The sequence below is a fragment of the Erpetoichthys calabaricus genome, chromosome 9, assembly GCF_900747795.2.
Source record: "Erpetoichthys calabaricus chromosome 9, fErpCal1.3, whole genome shotgun sequence".
Classification (NCBI taxonomy): Eukaryota; Metazoa; Chordata; class Cladistia; order Polypteriformes; family Polypteridae; genus Erpetoichthys; species Erpetoichthys calabaricus.
Genome location: NC_041402.2, coordinates 197,045,110 through 197,051,988, shown reverse-complemented (window position 1 = coordinate 197,051,988; position 6,879 = coordinate 197,045,110). Strand labels below are relative to the sequence as shown.

Here is a 6,879-nt window from a genome sequence, read left to right as displayed (position 1 = left end):
GGAGATAGTGAATCAGGAAGTGCAACGGATTAGCAAGGAGGAAGTAAGGAGATCGAGGAAGAGGATGAAAAATGGAAAGGCCGTTGGTCCAGATGACATACTTGTGGAAGCATGGAGGTGTTTGGCAGAGATGGCAGTGGAGTTTTTAACCAGATTGTTTAATGGAATCTTGGAAATTGAGAGGATGATGAAGAGTGGAGAAGAAGTGTACTGGTGGGCTGATATTTAAGAATAAGGGGGATGTGCAGAACTGCAGTAACTACAGGGGGATAAAACTGATGAGCCACAGCATGAAGTTATGGGAAAGAGTAGTGGAAGTGAGGTGATGATCAGTGAGCAGCAGGATGGTGTCATGCCAAGAAAGAGCACCACAGATGTGATGTTTGCTCTGAGGATGTTGATAGAGAAGTTTAGAGAAGGCCAGAAGGAATCACATTGCGTCTTTGTGGACCTGAGAAAGCACATGACAGGGTGACTGAGAGGAGCTGTGGTATTGTATGAGGAAGTCGGGAGTGGCAGAGAAGTACGTAAGACTGGTAAAGGATATGAACGAGGGAAGTGTGACTGTGCTGAGGTCAGTGGAATGGTGAGGATGAGGGGAGTAGAGTTGGCGAAGGTGGAGGATTTGAAATACTTGGGAGCAACAGTACAGAGTAATGGAGACTGTGGAAGAGAAGCGAAGAAGAAAGTGCAGGCAGGGTGGAATGGGTGGAGAAGAGTGTCAGGAGTGATTTGTGACAGACGGATATCAGCAAGAGTGACAGGGAAGGTCTACAGGACAGTAGTGAGACCAGATGTGTTATATGGGCTGGAGACAGTGGCACAGGAGACAGAGCTGGAGGTGGCAGAGTTAAAGATGTGAAGATTTGCATTGGGTGTGACGAGGATGGACAGGATTAGAAATGAGGACAATAGAGGGTCAGCTCAAGTTGGACTGGTTGGGAGACAAAGTCAGAGAGGCGAGATGGTGTTGGTTTGGACATGTGCAGAGGAGAGAGAAGGGGAATACTGGGATAAGGGTGCTAAGGATAGAGCTGCCAGGGAAGAGGAGAAGAGGAAGGCCTAAGAGAAGGTTTATGGATGTGGTGAGAGAGGACATGCAGGTGACAAGTGTGACAGAACAAGATGATGAGGACAGAAAGATATGGAAGACGATGATCTGCTGTGGTGACTCTTAACGGGAGCGGCCGAAAGAAGAAGAATAAACGAAAGCCATTAACGGAACTTTCCCTTTTATTGAACGAGGTTCCAGAAATAATGTAAAAAATAATTTCTTCCATTTCGAAAGATAGAATTCATTATAATAGAAGTTAGAGCAGTCACGTCATATTTAGGATGTTGTTTCCTTAATCTAAAAAATATTGTAATGTCCCTTTCCAGGCGGGGAAAAATAACCCACACAGGCAAGTGGTGGTCATTGTCCAAAAAACCCCCAAAGGTTTTATTTCTCTTCCGCCTTAAGCTGCCAAAACCAAACGTAGTCAGGAAACAAGCGGGCGTGGAAGAAGCCAGCCGACTGAAGACCTTTACATAAAGCCAGGACTTCCTTCCAGTGTCCCACCCCGGCACCCCACGGGCTGCTTTACTTAGGAGTGGCAGGTGTGTCTCCTCTGCCCGCCCCACTCCGAGCAGCCCCCCTTTTTCTTTTTTATGGCTTTTTAGGACACACGACCTCAGTGGCAAGTTCTTTCCCAGACTGTTACACTTTATGTCCTCTTCCTTTAAACTGTCGAATCCCGAATCATACATTATAAAAACTTATTTATAAAACTGATTTTTTATTCATTAAAGAACTACGACAATAATAATAATATAAGCTGAAACTCGGATTCTTGCCTCATGATCAGAGGACGGCGTATTAACAGCGGTTTTATCATCTTTTGCGGTTAATCAACGTTACTTGTTTCGCCAAGAAACCGATGGGACAGAAGACGGACAGACGCTGAATACTCGGGACAGGCGTGGAAGTCCGAGTCCTCGACCTACAACCCGACAAAAAAAAAAAAACAAGTAGCCAATCAACGGTCACGGCAGCACGACGTTTTGGGATGAACGACAGACGTTCCGTACACAGCCTCCACTCTCACCTTCTCCTCCTTGATTGGCTAACCCGACTGTATGTCTTACAGAAAGCCCCGCCTGGCCCGTATGCCCAAGCAACTTTTGTCCCTAGCAGAGTTCCGTAGCGTAAGCTTTAAAAGAGAAGACCCGCCCTCGTGTTCTCTCTTTCTTCACGTGCGCGTTTTCTGATGGCTGTTGTGAGGTCTGCGAGGGTCTTCGTCTCGTTAAGGATGCACCGTGCAGACTTCATGGCGAGGTGGCCTTCCACGAGAGGCGCCGAGCATGCGGTAGGTGGGTGTTCGAGACACTCTTGACGGGCCCCTCCTCGTCTAGTTGAACCTCACTGGTCTTCGCTTCTGTGGCGTAGGGCGAGTCTGAAGCCGTTCGTAGCCGAGGGCTGCGTCCCGCTGTGGTTTGGACTACGGCGCAGGTTAAGGCCGACGAGCTCGTCTCTCATCGAAGTGAACCTGTAGAGTTTGTATCGTTGTATTCCTCAAAGATGCGCATTCGAGGGAGCGAAGCGATGTGGGCTCAGTTTTAGTTCAGTTGAATTCTGTGAGAGTTCGTCGATGTTGGGTATGAAGACGTTCAGTGCCGTTAGATTCAGCCTTCCCACAGCCCCCATTTTGAGGACTTGTAGAGTCAAACGTGTTCAGCGGAGAGCCGTCTGAGCCCTTCCAGAGTTAGCGGTGTCTTATGATTCATGTCCAGTGCAGACAGATTAATGTGAGCAGCACCCTGGTGAGCGAGGGCCCGAAGTGACCCTCGTTGTTAAGTGGACTTGAGTTTTAGGTGGCTGCTGTTAATGCTAAGGTGTTTGCTGTCCCACTACTCTGAGTTGCTTGTCTGTTTTTAATAGTGAGCCAGATCCTCCCATGGGTTTGAAATGGAATTTAAAATGACTTCTTAGCCTTTAAGAAACGGAAGACCCCAAAGCTACCTGCTGTTGTGTGCGGTGGCCCAGTGGACTGAATGCTGTCCGACTGCAGCTCGGATTCCATGGTGGCGCAGTCTTTAGGCGGATAACGGTTTGTGTGCTCGGGAGATGGTCAGCTGAAGGAGAGGCACTGATGGCCACCTCTACCTTAGACTACTTAGGTGGTCCTTCTATGGAAGGTGATGTGGTATTCCTTGGTGAACACTCGAGGTGATGAACTGCTTGAGCTGTTGAAGTTTCTCCGCATCATTTGGGGTCAGGAGTCCTTTGTAGTTTTTGGGGAACTTTAATGGATGTGTTCCTCTTTATTTTGCAACTTCAGGCCACTGATTTTTGGTGTTTAGCTGCATGTCCGGACTTTAAATCAGTGAGGAGTTCTCGAATGACAAAGCACCAAACTTTGAGTCCTAAGTGAAGAGGCCCCCGGGCGCTGAGGGGGTCGCAGTGGGTTTGTCTTTCACGTTTTTCACTTCCCTCTTAGGTTTGCTTTGGACTCTGTGATGGTGGCCCTTCAGAATGGAGCCTGGATTCTTGGTCTGTGGAGATCTGAGGAGACTTGGCATGGCATGAGGAGGAGTTGGTCCTGTGCTGCTCCAGGAAGGTTAGTGAAGCTGAACGTCGCCGTGGCGTTTATCAGCGAGTCTGCATGCCATTGTTATGCGTTAACCCCACCCCGTCCCCTCGGTGTCGCACCACACTTGGGGCAAAATCAGTTCCAGCAGTTGTTTAAATCAAATCAACAGGCTCTTCGAGTTTTCCACATTTCATTTGGATTAAGTGGCTGTTATTGAGAGCAGACTCCTCTCCTGGCCTACAGAACATCAATCTGATGGACCGAAGCGCCCTAAACCGTTAACGGTGACATTTTTGTACTCGCTGGTGTGTAAGTGGTCGGTCCTAGTGACACCTACGCGGTATATTGTCATTTAAATGGCGTGCACAGGCCGACTACAAGTAACGCCACGCCAGTTCATTTAATTCTGTTTTTGTACAAATTCTGACAGTTGAGATTCTGTTAAAACACAAAGGGCTGATTGTCTTTAATGACTCGATGCCATTCTGACCAGTCTGCTTTCACAGCCGTACCAGTTAGGACAGTGCCAGCCCCTGGAGTTGGGCACGTGTGTTACGGTGTACTTCGTTTTTATTAGCTGCTAATGTAAATGTGACAAGCCTGCCTGAGTGATTCTCGGACACAACGGGCCACCAGGACAGTCATCTTAATGGAAAGGCCGGGATTGTCTTTGAATGTGACAGGAGACCAAGTCAGAATAACATGAATGTGCCCACGAGTCGCGTGACGTCCCTCAGCATCTCCTCGGGGTCATCCCCGTGTCTGTCACCAGTCAGATGTGACTTGGTGTTTGTAAATGCCAGTACCAGTCTACAGCTTGGCAGCCCCTTGGCGGGTACAGAGAGGCTGTCACTTGAGTCATGGAGGCACTTTGAAATGAAATGCCAGGGATAGGGATTGGCATCTTCGGTGTCTTGTGAATCTTAACATCCCGATGTCTGTTGGTATGAATGCCGAGATTCGGGTGTTGTGACAGCCCTGCCTTGAGCAGAAGATCCAGACTTGTGGGGCTGCATCTCCATTTCAGTCGAAGGTGCAGACGTCCTGCGAGAAGTTTCAGTTTTCACCCAAATTGAGATTCTCTTTAGCTTGTCCTGCCAGTTAAACCCGAGGCTCCTATGGGTGTCTGTGGCACGCCTGCTCTTTCTAAAATACTTTTATTTGTTAACAGCTGCTGTGTGGACAGGCGCCATGTCACCCGCCCAGTCTGCAGCCTGAAGGCCTCCACTTGACGACACGTTTGAAGTGAAGTCGGCCGAGTGTGGTAAGCATGTCCACAGCTGTCGTTGGCGTATAAATTTAATTTGTGAACCAGTTTGATATTTGGGGGTGAGGGCGACCCTCATGGTAACAGCACTTAGCAGCCGTGAGTGACCCTTCACCCCTGTGGGTGGTATGCGGTGCTTTGGGGGGTCGCTTGTTAAACACAAGTCCTTGTTTGTGATCTTAGCAGAGTAGACGTGGACATCGGGTGAAGCCAGGCTGACTTTTGGGCAGTTAAGTGGTTTATTTATCTCGTGGGTATTCTAGAGTGGGTTGTGTCTTTAAATGATCAGAAGGGTCTGTCAAAGTGCCATGGCAACTCCTTAAAAAGGCTGAATTGGTGCCAAGGAAACACACTGCAGGCTAACAGGTTGTGGAAAGTCGCATCGATCCTCGAGAGCCTGGTAACGTGGGCACAGCGGGTCGTGTGCTGAAGTTTCTTGCTGCCACTAGAGGCGTTGCAGCGTGACTGCCGTGTCACGTTTGTGTCATTAGATGGCAGAGAGTAACGGGCTGTTTCTACGCTCAGCACTTCAATGACGTGGGTGCTCAGAATGATTGATAGCCCGACATTTGATGGGGTGCCCATGTTGGGCCCACCGGTGTGCAGTGCTGGGAGGCTAATGATGTCTTTGTCTCTTTGTCTTCTTGGTGTATGCAGGAGTGAACTGGGACCCCTCTGGAGATGGCAGGTGAGTCGCTCAGGTTTCATTTTTGATATTTCAGTCTGCATGGCATGCCCAGGATGATGTTGTGTTTCAGTTTCCCCTGGGGGTACACGTGGAAGGCACACAATAATTTGAGCAGGTCCATTTACTTAAAGTGCCATACCTGGGATAGCTGATGGGTCAGAACACACTTGGTGGGTACCAGTAACCAAACCAGCCAGCATTGTGCACTGACTGCCCTCCAGAGGCGTTGCAGCGTGTCTTGTCTGTGCCACGTCTGTGTCATGGAGGGCAGAGAGTAACGGGCTATGTCTACGCTCAGCATCCCTGTCTGATGGGTGCTCAGAATGATTAATAGCCTGACAAGAGCCTGACGTGGCACCATCTCTGATGTTACATGGGGAACGACGAGTCCCATTTGAACCCGGTGGTCACTGACAGGTGGGGATTCTGATGGCCCTGAGTTAGTGGAACCAGGCCTGGGCTTGATACCCGAGACATGTGTGAGGACCACCACGCCAGGAGCCACCTGGATTGGGACCAGAGAGCAGCGGGTGACACCTCTGAGGTTTGTTTATGGTGCTGGAGTGCCAGGCCTGCCTGCAGCCCCCAAGGTTTCCCTATAAGTTGGAGGTCCTGCTTGCAGAGCTGCGTATTCAGCTTAACGTCCTACGCGGGTTAAGGGCCCACCTGAGTCGAGTCACGTTACTTCTGGCGTTTACGGGATTGGAGCCAGAGCCTCAGAGCCGCCCTGCTAGGCTTGGATAACAATGACGACACGTGACGCCGTAACGGGAAAGAAACGGCCTGCAGGGTCGGGCGAGTAGCCAGGCGAGGCTTGTGCCCAGAATGCCCAAGTGGAGGTGTGCCAGTTGTGTGTCCCATGGAGTTGGGTCTGTGCTGGAGAACCCTTCTCCATAGTGGACCAAAACTAGGAAGTTGTGTATGTGGGGGTCCTTACCACTTCTGACTTGGGGGGGCTGCTCCTTGGGTCTGAGGTGTGGTGACCTGTAGGGGGGGGGGGGTCTTGGCTTCACAGCTACGATCCCGAGATCCCCCCTTACATTGGATTTGCGGATTCTGCTTTCTGAGTCTTTATTTTGAAATTTGCAGGTGGCATAACACGCTGGCAGTATGGACACCTGTGTGGCATCACAACACGCTGGCAGTACGGACACGTGGGTGGCATCACAACACGCTGGCAGTATGGACACCTGGGTGGCATCATAACATGCTGGCAGTACGGACACCTGGGTGACTGCGAGCAGAATGTCCAGGTGGTCTGCAGATGGACCCTGTGGAGTGAGGTGCCACTTCCCTGGTGGTGGCTTCTTGATTGGTTTAAATAAAAGCTTTTTTTGTGTTTGACTCATGAA

The 6,879-nt window shown here is 50.0% G+C and overlaps 1 long non-coding RNA gene and 2 other non-coding genes across 4 annotated transcripts; all 3 read left to right on the top strand.

Annotated features, from left to right (window-relative positions):
* Nucleotides 1-2,234: 2,234 nt before the first annotated feature.
* On the top strand, nt 2,235-6,875 carry LOC127529256 (uncharacterized). Of its 2 annotated transcripts, none has more exons than XR_007935930.1 (5): nt 2,235-2,348; nt 3,480-3,599; nt 4,744-4,836; nt 5,497-5,527; nt 6,617-6,875. It is a non-coding gene; the product is annotated as an uncharacterized LOC127529256 (long non-coding RNA). The 2 variants fall into 2 exon arrangements; XR_007935929.1 differs by having other exon boundaries at nt 2,241-2,352.
* On the top strand, nt 5,278-5,409 carry LOC127529279 (small nucleolar RNA SNORA17). Its single transcript, XR_007935954.1, has one exon. It is a non-coding gene; the product is annotated as a small nucleolar RNA SNORA17 (small nucleolar RNA).
* On the top strand, nt 5,737-5,870 carry LOC127529280 (small nucleolar RNA SNORA17). The gene has a single exon (XR_007935955.1). It is a non-coding gene; the product is annotated as a small nucleolar RNA SNORA17 (small nucleolar RNA).
* Nucleotides 6,876-6,879: the final 4 nt, after the last annotated feature.